General features: G+C 45.3%; 1 protein-coding gene across 2 annotated transcripts in view; it reads right to left on the bottom strand.

Moving 5' to 3' along the window:
• Window positions 1–22,068, bottom strand: part of CCDC85B (coiled-coil domain containing 85B) — a 78,657-nt gene that overhangs the window by 14,305 nt on the left and 42,284 nt on the right. Inside the window, exon 1 of one of the 2 annotated variants that reach the window (XM_082270815.1) lies at window positions 5,536–5,625. The exons of the other annotated variant lie outside the window; for it this stretch is intronic. The gene's annotated coding sequence lies outside the window, so the exon portion shown is untranslated. Of the gene's footprint in view, window positions 1–5,535; window positions 5,626–22,068 lie in introns of those variants that run through there. 2 annotated transcript variants of the gene reach the window in all.

Raw genomic sequence — 22,068 nt, 5'->3', positions numbered from 1 at the left:
ATTGTTGGTGTCCTTGGATGTAATAGTGCCCAAGGGCCAGATAAGAGCAGGTAAAGGGCCTCAGTTATGAGAGCACTGGTCTAGGGGAACAAAAAAAATACTTACCCGATCCTCAGCTCCTCCCTGGAGCTAGACTCATCCTCCATCAGAAGCCCATGTGACAAGGCAAATGGGAGACCAGGAAAAAGTGTTTACTCCCTAAAACAGGAAATGACTGAACATGGAATTTCATGGCAGGATCACCGGGTATTATTTTAAAGAAAGCCAAAAAATGTAAAAATATATGAGGTCATAGCAATTGGGTTTACATATACTTGTCCACCAAAAAATATCTACTGTTAGTGAACCCTGTCTCACTTTAGGGGCCCATTAACATCTTTGTGGTGCATTAAAGTGCGTTTCACATTCAAAGTAAATCATATACCAATACACATTGCCTTGGTGTACTGGGGTGCCATTCAAAATGAATGGCACTGAAAAGCAGTAATGCATGTTACACGCGTCACGGCATATTGAGATAAAAGAACCATATACAGGGGTATCAAACTCAATTTAATCAAGGGCCACATCAGCAATATGATTGCCTTCAAAAGGGCCAGTTGTATTTGTAAGACTAGATGTCCAGAGCATGCCCTACCATTACATAAGACGTCAGGAGCCTCCCCACCATCAGAAGATGAGTCCCCCATCCTCCCTTACATTACAGTGCACCACCCGTACCTTGTGCTTCTGGTGGGAAGAAGCTAGAGGCAGTGCTGGAAAGCAGATAGCACAGGGTCTGGAGGAGGGTTGGAGCTGTTCTGCAGCTGCAGGAGAGGTGCGAGGGCTACAAGAAATGGCCCTGAGGGCCGGTTTTGGCCCGCGGGCCTTGTGTTTGACACATGTGATATAAAGGATAGAAAGGGAGAGGAGGGGCGTGGCTTGGACATGGCGGTGTGAGGAAGCTTTCTCCTGGTGCTCCCGCTCTCCAGCCTCCCTTCTCGGCCTTTAACTGCTTAATTTAGCTGCTATGAGCGTCCATAAAAAGAGGAAGACGAAGCCGGCGTCTGCATCGACCTCCCGGACTGTCTCGGCTGCCCCTATTCGTGCCTTCTTTCCGGATTCCGCCAGTCTGCCGCCGCGGGCCTTGCAGCTGACGCTGCGTGGTGGCCTGGGGTCGCCGGCCGCCTCCTCTCCGGGACTAAACTCCTCATCTCTGCCTACCCCATCCGCTATGGCCGCGGCTGGCCCCGTATCTGCATCCCTGCCCTCGCCGACCGTGCCGATTGGAGATACTGCCGAACTATGGGCTCTCCTTAGGGCCTTGCCTACCAGGGCGGACATGGAGTCCATCGTGGCCCAGGTGGCTGAACAACATAAGAGGGACTTTCAACAACTGGGCGGCGAGATGGCCCAGCTAGACGGGCGACTGACGGCGGGAGAATCGGAGGTCAGTAAGCTACAATCCAGGGTGGCCGCGCTGGAGCAAACCCAAGCGTCCCGCGGTGCAGCCCTCGCTACTCACCAGCTCCGGATGGAGGACATCGAGAACCGGAGCCGCCGCAATAACCTGCGGCTCCGGGGGATCCCAGAGGCGACCGGACCGGAGGATCTCGAGGAGACGGTGAAAGCTATCCTCTCACGCATCATGCCGCCTGAGCCTCCAGTGACCTTTGAGTTTGATAGAAAGGGAGAGGAGATACTATAATGTAACACCGCATGTTATGTGCGTTACTACACATTACTTGTAACGCACAAAAGTGTGCACTTCCGCCCAACACTTGACTGATAATATTCAATGCCATTACCAATCCCAATCAAGTAGCTTGCCATTCAGAAAGTCATTGGACATTTGTCTTCTGAAGTTTTTCTATGTTAAATCTTCGGCTGGCCACACATTGTAAGATTTCTGTTCAGCCCCACAAGCTGAACAAGAGAAAGCTATTGATTTGCCCATCCACAGTAAACAGCGTGCATGCATGATTCTCCACCACCGACTATTTTATTCTGAGAGCCAGCACTGGTGCCTGTCAGAATATCCAAACAGTAGCTGCATCTAACTGGATGCAGTTGCTGTTTGGCCAATGATTTTCAGCCTGGGTCCTTTAACTTTCAATGTGAATGATATCGGGCAGAGGAAGCTGACAGGGCCACACCTGGCTCAAATTTCCGCTGGTTCATCAGGAATTTTGCTCTGTGTATGGTCAGCTTTACAGTGGGTTTTTCATCTAGCAGTTCACCTATAAAATCCATCTCAAGGCTGACATATCTCTATTTTCCAAGAATCTGTCTAGATAACAAGCACTCCCTGAATGTAACCCGACTTTCTTCCTACAACTTGTACTTTTTTTTTGTATCATTTTGGAAACTCCTCATCACTCCTGAGCGGATGCCAAGTTGTAAAATTTGCACCAGATAACACTTCTGGCCTTTCTGAAGACAAAAACATATTTTATAGAATATAGACAAGGTTAGAAAGGTAGAAGGATTGTGATAAGTGAAGAACTTCAGGCCTAAAGCCAGGTACACATGATGGTACACATGATGGTCCACATGTCGGGAGACATTTGCCGGTTCAAGAAAAACATCCGGGGTGTATGTCAGTGTATGATGGTCTGTCCAACAGAAGGACATTTGGCCGGCTTCTGTCAGATGAGCATGCTGGAAAACCAGCAGCCGTCCCCCTGTCAGAACACAATAGCTCAGCGGGGGAGATCGTTGTTCTTACTTCACATAGTGCTGCCCGCTGGGTTGGACATAAAAACACTCATGGTGTGTACCAGGCTTAAAGGTCACCATGTACATTGCAAACTTATCTCTGCACAATAAACTTTAGGCTGGCCAAATACTATACAATCTGATTGTACAATCACTTACCAAAACTATCTAATATGAGGATTACCCAAACAACCAATTCCATTTGTATCCAATCAGTAAGGCCCTAAACCAGTCCATACATTCATCATTTTATTTTTTGCTCAACCAGTGAGTTCAGCAAAAACAAAAAAATAACCGATTGCCCCATCCACATATTCAATGTGGATGGGGAAATCCTCCCACTATGACATTGTGTTCTGACATGGCTCCCCGACGTCAGAATACAATGATCAGTGTTGCCCGCTATAGCCGGTGGTAATGATCGATCAGGAAAATCTCGGCAGGCTGGTTGTTGGTAGATTGACTTTTGTACAACCAGCTTACTGAACCGGCCGAATTTCGATCTATGTATGGCCGTCTTGGCCATCTGATTGAAAGGAGATTGTACATTCAGGTTGTTTAGTGCAGTGTTTCTCAACCTTTTTTCAGTTGTGCCACCCTTAACAATTCTGCACAATCTCGACGCACTTCATTCCAAAATGTACAAAAAAAACCTAAAATAATATTTTATATAAGGCAGCAACATCCATACACATGGGCCATCCAACATTAGAAGTGATTTATTCCTCCACTATTGCAAACTGGTATGGACTAGTATTCTAGGGTTTCTCTTCTCCCTCAGTTTCTCTTCTTCTATTTGCTAATGTGACCCCAGTGCTGATGGGGAGGGATAAAGAGGAGTAAATAAGGATGATGTGCAAGCACCCCCGTCAATCTCCTTATCAACCAGTGATGTCACTGGTTGTCAGGGTGCCAGTGGCTTGACCCGCACAGTGCCCAGGGTTGTCAGGAAGCCAGTGGCTTGACCCGCACAGTGCCCAGGGTTGTCAGGGTGCCAGTGGCTTGACCCGCACAGTGCCCAGGGTTGTCAGGGTGCCAGTGGCTTGACGTGCACAGGGTTGTCAGGGTGCCAGTGGCTTGACGTGCACAGGGTTGTCAGGGTGCCAATGGCTTGACCCGCACAGTGCAGAGGGTTGTCAGGGTGCCAGTGGCTTGACCCGCACAGTGCCCAGGGTTGTCAGGGTGCCAGTGGCTTGACCCGCACAGTGCAGAGGGTTGTCAGGGTGCCAGTGGCTTGACCCGCACAGTGCCCAGGGTTGTCAGGGTGCCAATGGCTTGACCCGCACAGTGCCGAGGGTTGTCAGGGTGCCAGTGGCTTGACCCGCACAGTGCCCAGGGTTGTCAGGGTGCCAGTGGCTTGACCCACACAGTGCCCAGGGTTGTCAGGGTGCCAGTGGCTTGACCCGCACAGTGCCCAGGGTTGTCAGGGTGCCAGTGGCTTGACCCGCACAGTGCCCAGGGTTGTCAGGGTGCCAGTGGCTTGACCAGCACAGTGCCCAGAGTTGTAATTCTACAAAGTAAAAACCTGTAGCAATATGTTACCATTTTGCCAAGGCACCCCTGAAGAACCCAGGAGACACACCAGAGTGCCACGGCACCCTGGTTGAAAAAGGCTAGTTTAGTGTATGGTCACCTTAAAGCTGAACTCCAGGAAATGTGAAAATTCTCCCTTGCAATGGGGCTGTGCCAACACTGCAAGGGTTAACTGCTCGTTTAGATCTAGGGGGCATGAAAAGTAAATTTACTTACTCGATCCTCTCCTTAGACTGGTCCCCGCAGTGCCTTCTCTTGATGCCATCAAGACTAATGCAAGGGTCCCTGCATTGGACACGAGAAGGCTAAGGGACAGTGCCCCCCTGGATCAGAGGGGAACATTCTATAGTTTTTAGTCCCTAGACTTATTGAGCAGTTAACCCTTACAGTACAGGAACTGCAAGGGAGATTTTTCAGGTTTCCTGGAGTTGGACTTTAACTATTCAATAAATCTGTAACCAATTAGGCAGGCCCTTATACAACATAAATTGTAACAGGGGTGGTGAGCTTAGGACACCTTGATATACAATAATTCACATTACAGACCATGTTCATCATAAATCTGGTATACATGGCATGTGCATTTTTTTTTTTCAGGAATCCACCGAAGCGCTGAAAAGAAAAACCGCAATTAAAAAAAAAGCCTAACCTGGGAAGAAATGGAAGAGATGAGAATCCAGGAAAACAGAGCACAGGGGAAGCCAAGCAGATTTATTCGGCAGAAGGGAGCCAAATCAATTACATTGAGATATATGGAACTGTAGGAAGGATGGGGCTGGAGAGGAGATATCGTACCCAGGAATTGTTTATTTATAGGATGTGAAATGACAGCAATGACAATAAATAAAAATGGGGCTATAGATGAGCAGTACAAGAAGGGTGTCAGTAGGAGGATGATCATGTGATGAAAACTATACAGTGCATAGAGAGCGATGGGCTCCAATGCAGCATGGGGTACAGCACATAAAATGGAAGATCCTGAGCAGGATGGCCAGGGATGCAGAAATCCATCCAGAAGAGCAGATTTAATCCCACAGATGGGGGTTGCAGTGACAGAAGGAGGGAGGAGAGGGCATGAAGCAGGCAGGAATGCAAGGTGAGGGAAATGGAGAAATACAAAGAGAAAGCCAGATGCAGAGATGAGAAGGAGGAGGAGGAGGGGAGGACAGGGGAGAGGTAAAGGAGAGCAATGGAAGACATCTAAATAAAAGAACAATCAGAAGAAGGAATGAGACCAGAAAGATGGAGGATGGAAACCTAGACATTGACAGGCAGATCAGTAATTGTAAAGCAAAAAGGACTAACCTGCTCCTGCAGCTGATGGAGAGAGAGTGGAAGCTGGAGAACATGGGGAGGAGGGGGAGAAGGCAGAGAAAGGGAGGTGTGCAACGTCACAGGCTGGGAGAGCTCAGGAAATCCTGTACACCACCAAGCAGCTGGACACACTGGATGGAGATGGGGCTTGGCCAGATGTGTACCTAGATATGACAGCCATGTATACAGTATCCTACAGATCATCACATCTGTCACCAGGAGCACTGAAATGATTGACAGATACTGCACCTTACACACCTAGCAGCTGACACTACAGCAGTCTCTAATAATAGATTTTTTTAACCACTTAAGGACCAGGCCTATTTCTGACACTTGTTGTTTACAAGTTAATCAATATTTTTTGCAAGAAAATTACTTAGAAACCCCAAACATTATATTTTTTTTTTAGCAGAGACCCTAGAAAATAAAATGAAGATCGTTGCAATATATTTTGTCACACTGTATTTGCGCAGCAGTTTTACAATCGCATTTTTTTTTAGGAAAAAATACACTTTTTTTAATTAAAAAATAAAAAAACAGTAAAGTTAACCCAATTTTTTTCTATAATGTGAAAGAAAATGTAACGCCGAGTAAATAAATACCCAGCATATCATGCATCAAAATATGCGTATGCTTATGGAATGGCGACAAACATTGGCACATAAAAATCTCCATAGGTGACGCTATAAACATTTCTACAGGTTACCAGTTTAGAGCTACATAGGAGACCTGAGGCTAGAATTATTGCCCTCTCTCTAACGGTGGCAGCAATACCTCAAATGTGTAGTTTAACCACTTTACCACCGGAGGATTTTGCTATCTTACATCTGGGCCACTTTTTGCGATTCGGCACTGTGCGACTTTAACTGACAATTGCGCGGTCGTGCGATGCCGTACCCAAACGAAATTTACGTCCTTTTTTTCCCACAAACAGAGCTTTCTTTTGGTGGTATTTGATCACCTGTGCAATTTTTACTTTTTGTGCTATAAACAAAAAAAGAGCGTAAATTTTGAAAAAATAACAATATTTTTCACATTTTTTTATATAAAATTCCCCCCCAAAAAAATGTAAAAATTTAAATTTTTTAAAATTTTTGGCCAATTTGTTGTCTGCTACCTATGTTTGGTAAAAAAAAAATTCACAATAAGCCTATTTTGATTGGTTTGCGCGAAAGTTATTGCGTTTACTAACTAAGGGAAAGATTTATGTCATTTTTGGTGTTTTTTTTTTTAACGAGTAATGGCGGTGATCTGCGATTTTTTTGCGGGACTTCGACATTGCGGCGGACAGATCGGACCCTTGACTGACATTTTTGACACTTTTGGGGGTACCAGTGACATTACTGCAGTAATCAGTGCTATATATATGCACTGTTACTGTAAAAATGACACTGGCAGGGAAGGGGTTAACTTTATTGGAGAGGGAGGGGTTAATGTATGCCTGGTGCTTACTAACGTGTGTGGGGGGAGGTGACTGAGTGACACAGGGACAGATCGCATGTTATGCTGAACCCTGCAATCTGTCTCTGTTTGTCACTTAGGAGATCCGCCCGCTTTGTTTACACAAGTGGGCGGATCTCCAGACTCGATTCCCCGACGATCGGGGAAGATCGGCGGCGATCGCCGCTGCTCCTCCCCTGGCCCGACTCCCGCTGTGACTGAACACAGCGGGGGCGAGCCTCCGGCGGCGCGCGAGCGCCGCCCAGAAGGGGGGGAGTCCAGCGACGTAGGTCTACGTCGCTGGACGGAATCGAGCCACTTTGCCGCAGTACAGTCCCAGTGACTGGTCGGCAAGTGGTTAAACACCATTTACATATGTGGGCACGATTTGCGTATGTGTTCGCTTCTGTTTGCGAGCTCGGAGGGACGGGGCGCTTTAAAGTATTATTATTTATTTCTTATTTATTTTACCTTTTATTTTTACACTGTCCCTTTAAAAATGTTTTTTTGGTCGATTTTTTTCCGATTACAAGGAATGTAAACATCCCTTGTAATATAAATAGGCAGGAAAGGTCCTCTTTAACCAGTTCTGGACCAGAAGGATTTGCCCCCTTAATGACCAGGCCATTTTTTGCGATTCGGCACCGCGTTATTTTACCAGACAATTGCGCTGTCGTGCGATGCTGTACCTAAATAAAATTGATGTCCTTTTTTTCCCATAAATAGAGCTTTATTTTGGTGGTATTTGATCTCCTGTGCGATTTTTTTTTTTTTTTTTTGCGCTATAAACAAAAAAAAGCAACAATTCTGAAGAAAAAAAAAAAAAAACAATATTTTTCACATTCTGCTATATAACATTCCAAAAAAAAAAATTTCAAAATCAAAATTTTTCATCCTTGTTAGGCCAATTTGTATTCCGCTACATATTTTTGGTAAATAAAAAAAATTGCAATAAGCGTATTTTGATTGGTTCATCGCATCTACAAACTAGGGGAAAGAGTTATACCATTTTTATTTTTTTACTAGTAATGGCAGTGATTTGCGATTTTTAATGTGGAACTGCGACATTGCGGCGGACAGATGGGACCCCTAACTACATTTTTGACAGTTTTTGGGGGACCAGTGACATTACTACAGTAATCAGTGCTAATAATATGCACTGTTACTGTAATAATGACACTGGTAGGGAAGGGGTTTACCTAGGGGTGATCAAAAGTTTAAGTGTGAACCTAGGGGAGTGTTTTCTAACTGTGGGGGGGGGGACTTGTGAAATGACCATAGAGACCCGTGATCCTATATAGGAGGATCACAGGCGCTCTGAGATCATTTCAGAGAGAACAACGATCAGCTGTGTTTACAACAGCTGACCAGTGTTCTCTCTCAGCAGGGAGCGATTGCAGGTGCCCGGCGGCAATCAGTGACTTCAGTCCCGTACATCGGCATCCCTGCTGCCCTATAGGCTGCGAGCGCACGCCAGCGGTGGCGCACGCTCGCCCCCAGGACTGCTTCTGTTTACCGATGTACCTCTATGTCAGTTCGCGCAGCCGAGCCAGTCTGCCGCAGTATATATGCGGCGGTCATTCGGCAAGTGGTTAAAGTAATTTATTTTCAGCATGAAAAAAAATGGGCCCTTTTAGGCCGTTGGAAAGACGTGACGTATAACGTTGCTCCGGTCCTCCAAGGCCATAGAGTCGAGTGGGAGACATCTTGCCCTCACTCGACTTCCTTCCCTTGGAAATGGACGGACTGGATCATTTTCCCCGCTACCGACAGCTCCGGTAAGCGGAGAAAACAACCGGTAAGATGCGGGGCACCTCTCCCGCCACCCAAAAAGGTGATTCTGTGGTGAACCTGCCGCTTGGATCACTTTTATGTGAAAGACGACAGCCCGCCCTGTAATAAAACACCAGTATTTAACGCCAAAGTACCAACGTAAAACTGCAGTGGGCAGTCCGGAAGTGGTTAAATTTACTTTAAATGAATTCCTCATGCACACTGGAAATTTTTGACTACTTCAATACTGGGCACTTTCACCCTCTTTCTGCCTAAGCCGACTTTCAGCTTTCAGGGCTGTCACATTTTGAATGACAATGGCGCAGTCATGCAACATTTTACCCAAATTAAATTTTTATCATTTTTTTTTAAACAGATAGAGCTTTCTTTTGGTGGTATTTAATCACCTGTGGGTTTTTTATTTTTTGACAAACAAATGAAAAAAGACAGAAAATATTGAAAATAAAACATTTTTCTTTTCTGTTTTAAAATTAAAGTTTCTGTTATAAAAATTTAGCAAATAAGCAATTTTTCTTCCTCACGGATGTGCGCTGATGAAGCGGCACTGATGAGGCAGCACTGATGGGCACTGATAGGCGGCATTGATGGGCACTGATAGATTGCACTGATGAGCAGCACTGATGGGCATGGACAGGCAACACTGTCAGTACTCTGGGGCAGACCTGAACACTTACCTTCAAAACCAGTGGCGGCTGGTGCTCCGTAATTCGGGGGGGGGGGGGGCAAACCAACGCACCCCCCCTCCTTCCCTACCCTTTCCCTTCCCAACGGAAGGACGGCCGCCCGGCAGACAGGCAGGCAAAACAACACACTATATTCCCCCCCCCCCCCCCCCGAATGGCCTGCCTCCTTTACCTCCTCCTTCCTCCTGTCCGAGCCGGGGAGTGCTGGATGGCTGAGCCGCTGTACTTATCCTTCAGCTGTGTGTCTCCTCCCTCTTCCTGGCCAGTGACCAGTAAGATTGCTTCTCCCTTTGGCCAATCGGGAAAGGGATCTCACAACCCTCTTCCTGATTGGCTGTGAGCCGTACCAGTGTGACAATAGTGAATATTTATTATCTATTGCCATACAACTGGGTGGGCTTAGGAGGCAGTACTCTGCACCCCTGAGCCCACCCTTTTTTGAAGCCTATTAGAGCCTCTGGCTCTAATCACTTGCTTAAAAAAAAAAATCCCCTATTGGAATCCATGCATGATCCGCCGCCCTGCATGTAGATTAGGGGGCTGGATGGGGGGGGGGGGGGGGCGCCCCTGTGCCCCTAATGGACAGGCCGCCACTGTTCAAAATATAACATTGCCTACACTGTTTCGTTGCCACTGAGCCAAACTTGACTCCACATTGACACTAGATGAGTTACAGAAGGTGGCCGCTTCCTTCCTCACCTGTAAAGCTCCTAGGGATGACGGTATCCCTATGGGGCACTTATCCAACCACAATTACTAAACGTTTTCAATGCTTCCTATGATACTCACTGTCTCCCACCCTCAATGTCTCAAGCCACTATCGTTTTACTCCTAAAATCTGGTAAGGAACTGTTAGATCCAAGCTCATATAGGCCGATTTCCTTGTTGCAAAGTGACATAAAAATCCTGGCTAAAGTGCTGGCTCTCCCCTTGAATAAGGCTGTTGTATCCATCATTCACTCGGACCAAGAGGGCTTCATGCCACTCAAGTCTACAGCACTTAACCTCAGATGGCTGTTCCTAAATATACAAACGCCAGTGGAAAATATGGGTCACCGCACCTTACTATCCCTAGACACCAACAAAGCATTTGACAGTATCTAATGGCAATATTTGTGGGCAGTTTTGTCCAAATTTGGTTTTGGCATAAAGATCATCCTATGGGTATAAATATTGTATAATGCTCCGAAGGCATCCATTAGAAATTCTGATAGGATCTCACACACTTTTGATTTGGGTAAGGGTACAAGGCAGGGGTGCCCCTTTCCCCACTGCAATTTGCTTTGGCCATCAAGTCCCTGGCTGCCCTGATCCACTCCTATCCAGATATCACAGGCTTTTAGCGTGTGATCTCCATGAGAAAATCATGTTGTATGCAAATGACATGCTGATCTTTTTGGGAGACACAACTTTATCTTTAGATGCGGTCATGCATACGGTAACCACCTTTGGTCACTTTTCTGGTCTCACCATTAATTGTGCAAAAATCAGTTTTACTTCCCCTGGACTGCAGATCGGGATAGCTGGTCTCCTCACCTTTTCCTATCCCCATAGCTTCGTCCTTCAAATATTTGGGAATCCATATTTCCCCACTACCACTGATTGTCCCTATGCTTTAGAAAAAGGGGGTGCACATTTGGCAGCAAAGTCGATATCTGGAGTAGCCTGAAACTCAGAAGCGTAACTAGAACCTTCAGGGCCCCGGTGCAGGAAACCATGAAGGGTCCCCTGGACCCCTGGCCGGGGCCTTTCCCTTCAAGCCTGGGACTCTTCCCACTGATCCTGGGGCCCTTTACTCTCGTTGCGGGGCCCTTTATTACGGTCCCGCAGCAGGACCCTTTCACAAGTTCTGCAGTTGGCCACCTTCCTGCCATGTTGTGGCCTCCCCACAGTGGTGGAATGCCAGGGCCCAGTTGCAAGTGTGACCTTTGCGATCCTGGAAGGTCACCCACTGGTGTCAGTCATTTTTATTTTTTTGGTATTTTAATTGTATTATTTTTTATCATTTTATTTTATTTTTTTACAATGTCACTGACTATGACTCTGTCCATTCAGAAAAGGAAGGAGCTGGCTGGTAAATTACATATTTACCAACCCATTCCTGGTTCTCTATTGTGACACATCCCCTGCAGCAGCCGGCAGGAGAGGGTAGGGAGCACAGTAGGGGGGGGCAGCACAGTAGGGGGGGGACCAGGGGAGCACACAGGGGCCCAGAGACAGCAGAACACAAGTGAACTGGATAGGAGGAGTGGCGGGGGCAGCATACAGAGGAACCAATCTCCTCCATTTTCCTCCTGCAGCTACAGGAGAAAAAAGGAGGGCAGTGATTTCTCTACATGCTGCCCCTGCCGCCCCTCCTATCCAGGTGTACAGGGGAGCCGCACAGGGCCCCCTGAAGCATGGGGCCCGGTTGCAACTGCAACCCCTGCAACCCCAGTAGTTACGCCCCTGCTGAAACTATCAGTGGCAGGTAGAACTAACCTTATTAAAATGATTCTCATACCCCAGTTGCTGTACATGCTGCATAACTCCCCCGTAGTGATCCCTCTTAGAACATTCCGAATAGTTAACTCAATTTACGGCTCCTTGATTTGGAATAATCGCCCGCCTAGAATTAGTCTGGAGCAACTGCAATACCCCAAGCATAGAGGCGGTCTAGAGCTCCCTAACCAATGGTTATATTACATAGCTGCTCAGTTACAGCATCTTGTAGGTACCTTTCCTCCTCCCCAGTCCACCCTCCACACCTCAAAAACTTCTGCTACACATATTATGCTCACATTTATGGGAGCTGACTCGGTCCCAGAGGGCCTTGAGTAGCAGGCTTTTGCCAAATCCCATAAATGCTTCCCCACATATAGCCTTATACAAAAGTCGTGGAACAAAGCTAGACAACTACAACAGGTGGCAGGCTTCACGAAATACAGTCCTATTTGGTGTAATGCCTCATACAAGAAAATACCAAGTTACAGCAGAGATCTAGGTGGAAGGCCTTGGGGGGTAACGCTTCTATCGCATATTTTTCAGAATAGGACTCTGCTCCCCTTCACAGTATTTTAAGCGAGATTCCCCTCCTTACATGCACTTTTATTACTTACAACTACAGCATGCAATCAGAGCCCAGGAAAGTAATGCGGATTGGGGATTGGGGATTGGGGCCTGTCACCGACTCCAATTTTTAATATGCTCTTAACTACTGAGACTTCTAAAGGTCTTATCTCTCAATGCTACAGTATGTTAATAGCCCCCTTTCTTGATAACTATCCTAATAAGGCCCTTCAGAAATGGGAGGCAGATTTAGGTCCACTTACTGGGGATCAATCGGAGGAGGCCCTACAATCAGTGCAAAGGCGTAACTAGAACCTTCAGGGCCCCGATGCAGGAAACCATGAAGGGCCCCCTGGACACCTGGCCGGGGCCCTTCCCTTCAAGCCTGGGACTCTTCCCACTAATCCTGGGGCCCTTTACTCTCGTTGCGGGGCCCTTTGTTACGGTCCCACAGCGGGACCCTTTCACAAGTTCTGCAGTGGGCCCCCTTCCTGCCATCTTGGGGCCTCCCCATGGTGGTGGAATGCCAGGGCCCGGTCGCAAGTGTGACCCTTGTGATCCTGGAAGTTCACCCACTGGTGTCAGTCGTTTTTATTTTTTTTGGTATTTTAATTGTATTACTTTTTATCATTTTATTTTATTTTTTTACAATGTGACTGACTATGACTCTGTCCATTCAGAAAAAGGAAGGAGCTGGTAAATAACATATTTACCGACCCCTTCCTGGCTCTCTATTGTGACCCAACCCTTGCAGCAGCCGGCAGGAGAGGGTAGAGAGCTCAGTGGGGGGGGGGGGCAGCACAGTAGGGGGGGGGACCAGGGGAGCACACAGGGGCCCAGAGACAGCAGAACACAAGTGAACTGGATAGGAGGAGTGGCGGGGGCAGCATACAGAGGAACCAATCTCCTCCATTTTCCTCCTGCAGCTACAGGAGGAAAAAGGAGGGCAGTGGTTTCTCTACATGCTGCCCCCGCCACTCCTCCTATCCAGGTGTACAGGGGAGCCGCACAGGGCCCCCTAGAGCATGGGGCCCGGTTGCAACTGCAACCCCTGCAACCCCTGTAGTTACGCCCCTGAGTCAGTGCCCGCTAGTTCCATGAATAATTCACAAAGACTGCCCCAACTATACATCCTGCGGAGAACCCATCACACACCCTATAAACTACACAAAATGGGTCTGCTGCCAGATCCACTATGTTGTAAGTGTAAATATGCCAGGGGAGACCTAATCCATCTTCTTTGGTGCTGCCTGAAACGACACAACTACTGTCTAGCGGTTTTAACCACCCTCAATAGAGTCTTTCAAACCTCAGTTCCTCTTGCCAGAGGAATTGACTAGAGTGGCTATTTTGTGTGCTCTTTTTTAGGCCCACAAAACACTTCTAATATTTTGGAAATTCTCTGATCCCCGCTCAGTTAAACAATGGGTGACCCATATGGGCAATACTCTTCTTTTTGAAAGATAAGTGTACCAACATAGAGGTTGTCCAGGTAAATATGAAAGGCAATGGGCCCCCTGGGATCGATACTCTAGGCTTAAGCCTGGTGGGATTGGTTAAAGTGAGGTTTCTGCAATATATTTCTAGTAATGCTACAACCTGATTGCATATACAATGTTGCTTAGACTCCTATTGGTGTCTTATCTGTCCTGCACGTATTTCATGAATATGCTATATAATACTATTAATTACTCTTTGATTGCCTGTGGATGATTAATGTCTTCTTTTATGGACACCAGAATGTCGATGTTCTGTTTTTTGATAAACTAATAGGCAGCACTGATTGGCACTGATGGGGCTGCACGGATAATCGGTGTAAATGTGCCCTGTCAGAACTGCCAGTTATGGCCCTCCTTTTCTCACGCTGTGACAGTGCGTGAGGAAATGACTGCTGATAATCGGCAAGTCTGTTTACAGCTGATCAAATTGTAATGGGCCGCTGCGATTGGCCCCTTGCAGCGATCTGTGATCAGCTGTGTCCCTGCGTGCCCCAGGGGATGCGCAGGGGGTGTGGCTCTGGGAGGATGCTCTCTCAGAACAATAGAGCCATGCTGTAGCTGTCTTTCGGCTATAATGCGGTCATTACGAGGTTAATGTGGCTGTTAGGGTCGTCCAGCATTTCTTTTTTTCTGCCTCTAAACACTCCTGCATGTTAATCTTGGTGTCCATGCACACATAGGGGCAGAAAAAAAACACTACCAGCGTGTTCAGAAGCAGAAGCGTTTCAACAGAAAAAACACTTGATGCATGTAAACGCATCTAAACACACGATAACATTAGGTGCATTTAGTGCTTGAGTATTAATTTATGTAAATGTAAAGAATAAATTATTCCGGACAATTAAATGAATTAACACCCAAGCACAAGTTGCACCTAACTCATTACACGCATTTACAAGTGTTTTTTTTTTTTTTGTCTGCTGCAGAAAGAAAGACATCTAGGAGAGATGGCAAAACTGCCAGAGTGCATGAGGCCATAATGGTTAAGGAGGTCCATCCAGTGTTTGATCAATTATTCCTGGAAGAAACACACTCACCTGACACTACTTGAGATAAATAGGGCAATGTACTGTGTGCCATCAAAAGGAGTTATGTTGCTGAGTTCAGCAACGTATTCTGATATTAAGCTAAAAAATGTTACACGTTTCATATTCATTTTCTGGAAAGTGCCTTATAGCCATTTCCAATCATTTGGATATGTTAGGAGTGTTAGGAATGTTAGGATCCACCACAGATCACTTTTCAGAGGGGCATCAGTAAAGCTGCATGTATAAACAAGCCTTTATTTTACAATTAGACTGATGTTAGACAGGCAATTTTGTAGCGGAAATGTGTGGGATAGTAGACAGGATTTCTTATACTCTAAAACTTATACTAAAATGATGACACTGCAATAGGGGTGGACTGACAACTCATGGGGCCCCCGGGCAATAGGAGATCATGGGGCCCCCTGTGTCCTCACCCACACAAAGCCCCACTTACATATTGCCCTGCCCACACTACATGCATTCGTCACAGAATTTCTCTACACTATGCTTAAAATAAATGTTTATTATATAAAATAAAGAAAAATAAACTTACATTAAAGAAAGTACAACAGTGGTACATTTCCAAAATGAAAGCAGAGTTCCACTCAAAAGTGGAAACTATGCTTATCTAATTCCTCTCCCCCACCCCCTTCCGGTGCCACACTTGGCACCTTCGGGGGTGAGCGGATACCTGTGTTTTCAAGGTACCCTGTCCCCACTTCTGTCATACCTTGCCTAAGCGAGGTATGTCAGCATTTCTGTCCCCTCCTCCTTCCCCTGCGGACGGGTCAGTGAGAGAGCTGACCACCAATTTGAGGAGCATTCTTTCCACTGACCACCAATTTGAGGAGCATTCTCCCTGCCAAAGTGTATGGATGTCAGTGTTATACTGTAGGGTATTAAATATGGGTGGGTGTTGGCGCTGCTAGTATTAAATATATGTGAAAAGATGACTAAATCTTAGTACAAGTGCAGTGGTGGTTGTATTCATATACAGTGCCTTGCGAAAGTATTCGGCCCCCTTGAACTTTGCGACCTTTTGCCACATTTCAGGCTTCAAACATAAAGATATAAAACTGTATTTTTTTGTGAAGAATCAACAACAAGTGGGACACAATCATGATGTGGAACGAAATGTATTGGATATTTCAAACTTTGTTAACAAATAAAAAACTTAAAAATTGGGCGTGCAAAATTATTCAGCCCCTTTACTTCCAGTGCAGCAAACTCTCTCCAGAAGTTCAGTGTTGACCTAAATGACTAATGATGATAAATAGAATCCACCTGTGTGTAATCAAGTCTCCATATAAATGCACCTGCACTGTGATAGTCTCAGAGGTCCGTTTAAAGCGCAGAGAGCATCATGAAGAACAAGGAAAACACCAGGCAGGTCCGAGATACTGTTGTGGAGAAGTTTAAAGCCGGATCTGGATACAAAAAGATTTCCCAAGCTTTAAACATCCCAAGGAGCACTGTGCAAGCGATAATATTGAAATGGAAGGAGTATCAGACCACTGCAAATCTACGAAGACCTGGCCGTCCCTCTAAACTTTCAGCTCATACAAGGAGAAGACTGATCAGAGATGCAGCCAAGAGGCCCATGATCACTCTGGATGAACTGCAGAGATCTACAGCTGAGGTGGGAGACTCTGTCCATAGGACAACAATCAGTCATATACTGCACAAATCTGGCCTTTATGGAAGAGTGGCAAGAAGAAAGCCATTTCTTAAAGATATCCATAAAAAGTGTCGTTTAAAGTTTGCCACAAGCCACCTGGGAGACACACCAAACATGTGGAGGAAGGTGCTCTGGTCAGATGAAACCAAAATCTAACTTTTTGGCAACAATGCAAAACGTTATGTTCGGCTTAAAAGCAACACAGCTCATCACCCTGAACACACCATCCCTACTGTCAAACATGGTGGTGGCAGCATCATGGTTTGGGCCTGCTTTTCTTCAGCAGGGACAGGGAAGATGGTTAAAATTGATGGGAAGATGGATGGAGCCAAATACAGGACCATTCTGGAAGAAAACCCGATGGAGTCTGCAAAAGACCTGAGACTGCGACGGAGATTTGTCTTCCAACAAGACAATGATCCAAAACATAAAGCAAAATCTACAATGGAATGGTTCACAAATAAACATATCCAGGTGTTAGAATGGCCAAGTCAAAGTCCAGACCTGAATCCAATCGAGAATCTGTGGAAAGAACTGAAAACTGCTGTTCACAAACGCTCTCCATCCAACCTCACTGAGCTTGAGCTGTTTTGCAAGGAGGAATGGGCAAAAATTTCAAGGAGGAATGGGCAAAAATTTCAGTCTCTCGATGTGCAAAACTGATAGAGACATACCCCAAGTGACATACAGCTGTAATCGCGGCAAAAGGTGGCGCTACAAAGTATTAACTTAAGGGGGCTGAATAATTTTGCACGCCCAATTTTTCAGTTTTTATTTGTTAAAAAAGTTTGAAATATCCAATAAATTTCGTTCCACTTCATGATTGTGTCCCACTTGTTGTTGATTCTTCACAATAAATTACAGTTTTATATCTTTATGTTTGAAGCCTGAAATGTGGCAAAAGGTCACAAAGTTCAAGGGGGCCGAATACTTTCGCAAAGCACTGTATGTGTACAAAAGATTAAATATGTGAAAAGTGCTGGTGCAATATATATTTTAAAATAATTCAATAAATTCTCCCCAGTGCTAAAATCCAAGAATGTAAAGGTGACTAGGTGCAGTGTGCCTAGAAGGTAACTACTGTGCAAATTTGCAAATCAGTGAATATTGCACATAAACAAAAAAAACAAAAAACATGAAAAACATAGAAACCCTCCGTGTGTGGGGTATTTTCTTCCTTAAAAGCGTATGTGATTCTCAAGGCAATAAATAGTCCATAATTTTTTCACAATATATGTGAAAAGATGACTAAACCTTAGTACAAGTGCAGTGGTGGTTGTATTCATATATGTGTACAAAAGATTAAATATGTAAAAAGTGCTGGTGCAATATATATTTTAAAATAATTCAATAAATTAACATAAAGTTCATCAAAGTCCCAGAAGAAATTTCCTATGCTGTGACAGCTCCCCATGAACTCACTCATGACCCCCTTGGAGTTACTCTCGCCAGATTGCAGGCCCCTTTGCAGGGGTAAACAGTTTCAATCTGAAACTGTAAGTGCACGATTTATTTAATAAATATGAAATAATATAATTATATAATAATAAGTAAATATTGTTTGATAATACTGCACTATGGAGGATTCTTCTATTTATCCATGAGGGGCTAAAACTACCGCAAGGAAATGAGGGTAGTGGAACCGTTTAAGTGGGGTAAACACACGGGTCTGTATAACCTGCAAAGAGGCTCACCATCTCCTATTGAAGGCAGAGGACTAATTCCTGAGAAGCATGCACATAAGGCTGTTTGCCCCTGCAAAGGGGCCTGCAATCTGGTGAGAGTAACCCCAAGGGGGTCACGAGTGAGTTCACAGGGAGCGGTCACAGCACAAGAGATTTCTTCTGGGACTTTGATGAACTTTATGTCACCAAGCACTACTGTATGGACTATTTATTACCTTGAGAATCACATACGCTTTAAAAGAGGAAGTAAACCCTCAAAAAAAAAATAAAAATGAGAATAAAAAAAAAACCTGTAAAGGCAAAGGTATAATGAGCTAGTATTCATCACATGCTAGCTCATTATGAAGTACTTACCTTAAACTAAGACCCCGCAGTGTCGCCCGCTCAACGACAGGACGTCCGACACGTCCGGCTGTCCTGCTTCCTTGTTCGCGTCCTCCGGACATTTGACTGGCCGGAGGTGCGATTACATCCCTCCCACGCATGAGTGCGGGAACCGCCGTTCACGGCATAGGGCTCTGAAGGAACGGGATGGGTGGCCGTTCCTTCAGAGCGCATGTGCCGATGACGTTATCGGCTGCATGCACTGTAAATATCTCCTAAATGGTGCATGTTTAGGAGATATTTGTAGCACCTATAGATAAGCCTTAATATAGGCTTACCTATAGGTAAAAGACTTTAAAGTGGGTTTACAACCTCTTTAAGGAAGAGAATGCCCCACACACGGAGGGATTCTATGTTTTTCATGTTTTTTGTTTATGTGCAATATTCACTGATATGCGACTTTGCACAGTAGTTACCTTCTAGGCACACTGCACCTAGTTGCCTTTACATTCTTGGACTTTAGCACTGGGGAGAATTTATTGAATTATTTTAAAATATATATTGCACCAGCACTTTTCACATGTTTAATCTTTTGTACACATATATGAATACAACCACCACTGCACTTGTACTAAGGTTTAGTCATCTTTTCACATATATTTAATACTAGCAGTGCCAACACCCACCCATATTTAATACCCTATAACCAGATGACCTCTGGTGGTTAGTTGCAGTGGGGGCAGCAGCTAGATTTTTGTGCTTCACAGATCCATATCGCAGGAATAAAACTAACTATTTTTTCCCAAGTGTTATACTGTATATAGGGAATAACACTCAGTATATAGATATCAGTGTAACATATAAGGAATATAACTATTCCCTATTTATAACACTGATATCTGTACACTGAGCAGTACTCAGTGTATACAGTAGATATCAGTGTGCACTAGGAAATAGCACCTGTAGATGGGTACTGGGCAAGAAGGAACACTAAGCCTGGCTGGTGATTATAGACACAACACTAAACTGCTGTGATTACACACTGACCTGCTGCTGCACACCATGCAGGTCCGAGATGACTTCACTCCATGTGCACTCTGCAGTTTCCAGCTCTCTCATCGGCTGTCCCCACTGGCAGGGATGCATACTGTGGCCCCGCCTCTCTGCTGAATTCCCCGGGGGAGAGGTGGCCAAAGCGCCTGTCACTGCTATCATCCTCATTGCTCCATGATCGCTCTCTGATCCCAGCCAGCACTGGGTCCTCTCATACAGCTGCATCAACTGCCGGCACGGATGCTAAAGCTCACTGCCTCCTCAGAGCATAACCCTCCTCTATCCTGCATGTTAAGCTGTGGGCACATACAGGGGCGGACTGAGCCTCTCATGGGGCCCCACTGACTCCGGGCCCTCGGGCAGTGCCCGAGTGCCCGAATGGTCAGTCCGCCCCTGCACTGCACATTTACTGTTGGATATAAAAAGGCCGCGGCCGTTTATTATTTGTTTTAAAAAACACTTGTAACTTGAAAACATCAATTCAAAGCATTCAAAATAACCCGGCCACTACGGCCCAGGTTAAAACAAATAAATAATCCATAAATCAATTATCCAAACTTAAATCAAAACATATCATTAAACAAAACCAATAGAATATCGTCCCCCTCTGCATTATGCAAAGGTGACCCTACAAATAATAATACTGGCCGCGACAAAAAAAAGGGGAGGGGGGAGGGGAACAGCACTGCTTGACTTCTGTGAGGTGATGTGAGGTCCAGTCACTGATGAGTCCCCTTTAATAGCGCTGAGGCGAGCTCTTGAGGCAGGAAAGTACAGGAAGAAACAGGTATGCTACCTAATCTCCCTAGCTACAGGGGCAGGCTTAAGCTGATTGGGGCTTATGGTGCCACATGCAGAACAATTTAAACATATTACTTTATAATTAAATAAAGACAAAAACGATGCTGGACTTGCAATGGTATGATGGGCCCTGGCCCTTTATTAACTATATTTAATAACTACATTACTTTAGTTCAGCCCCAAAGCTCGAACTAACCATACACATTAACGTAGCAATAACTGTGATCCAGTCAAAAAACTCAGACCACCCTTTGTATGACACCATACAAGAAAAACACACCCATTCATAACACTATGAACATAGGGAGGGCGGGAGGGACGAACTTCTTGGTCCTCTCCTGTCCACTGATTTTAAACCGTTAATTCACTCCCTTATATAGGGAATAACTGTCACTTCCAGGATTGAAATTCCTCCAATCAATACAGTAAATATTTTTTTTTTTTTTTTTTTTTTTAAATACCAATAGCCTTTTAGCTTTAACTGACCAATCCTGTCATCTGTAATTTGACCAATAGCAATATTTATATTCTATACAGTACATTTTTTTACACACACATTTTTTTTTTTTTAAGAAAAGGGTTTAAAATACCAGCGCTATGGAGTTTTCAGTACTTTTTGGACTAAAAAATGGTGGTGTAAGCTGCCCCCAACCTACCACTGAGGTAGTAAAATGGTAAAAGGTGCAAGTGATGTTGGGACCGGCGCTACCACATAAATATTGTGTTTGTGCAATTCCATACACTGTATAATTCATATAAAACATATAAAAGTGCATATAGTGCTTAAACCAAAGTGCTGCGTGCTGTAAACCTTTTATATATTCGCATGGGCTGTGCTCAGTGTACCATATAAACACATGTATACATATAAAGTGCTGAGTGCTATTGATAACCACGTGTGTGATTGCGTGCTAAACAAAGTTTGGCGCCAGTGGGTGTACCACCAATTGCACCGTTGCTTACCGCACTCTTAGGATGGTGGCTCAGCACTCCCTGGTCACTAGAACAGAAAACAAGCCTCCATTGCGTAGTATATCCTTGTTAGGGTAAAACAACGTAGCATCCACTCACATTTAGGGAGTTCACTATCAGCTTGAGGTGTTCGCCGGGTCGCTTCCGCGTTCCACCAGCTCAAACCACCGTTCCCGGAAGTGACGTACTGACGTACGCAAACCACGCCCTACGCGTTTCGTCATACGACGTCATCTGGAGCGTCCAGATGCCGCTCCAGATGACGTCGTATGACGAAACGCGTAGGGCGTGGTTTGCGTACGTCAGTACGTCACTTCCGGGAACGGTGGTTTGAGCTGGTGGAACGCGGAAGCGACCCGGCGAACACCTCAAGCTGATAGTGAACTCCCTAAATGTGAGTGGATGCTACGTTGTTTTACCCTAACAAGGATATACTACGCAATGGAGGCTTGTTTTCTGTTCTAGTGACCAGGGAGTGCTGAGCCACCATCCTAAGAGTGCGGTAAGCAACGGTGCAAT

The sequence above is a fragment of the Pelophylax lessonae genome (genome assembly GCF_965119305.1).
Source record: "Pelophylax lessonae genome assembly, chromosome: 10".
NCBI lineage: Eukaryota > Metazoa > Chordata > Amphibia > Anura > Ranidae > Pelophylax > Pelophylax lessonae.
The sequence above is the reverse complement of the archived record's forward strand: the minus strand, read 5'-3'. Positions and strand labels throughout refer to the sequence as shown.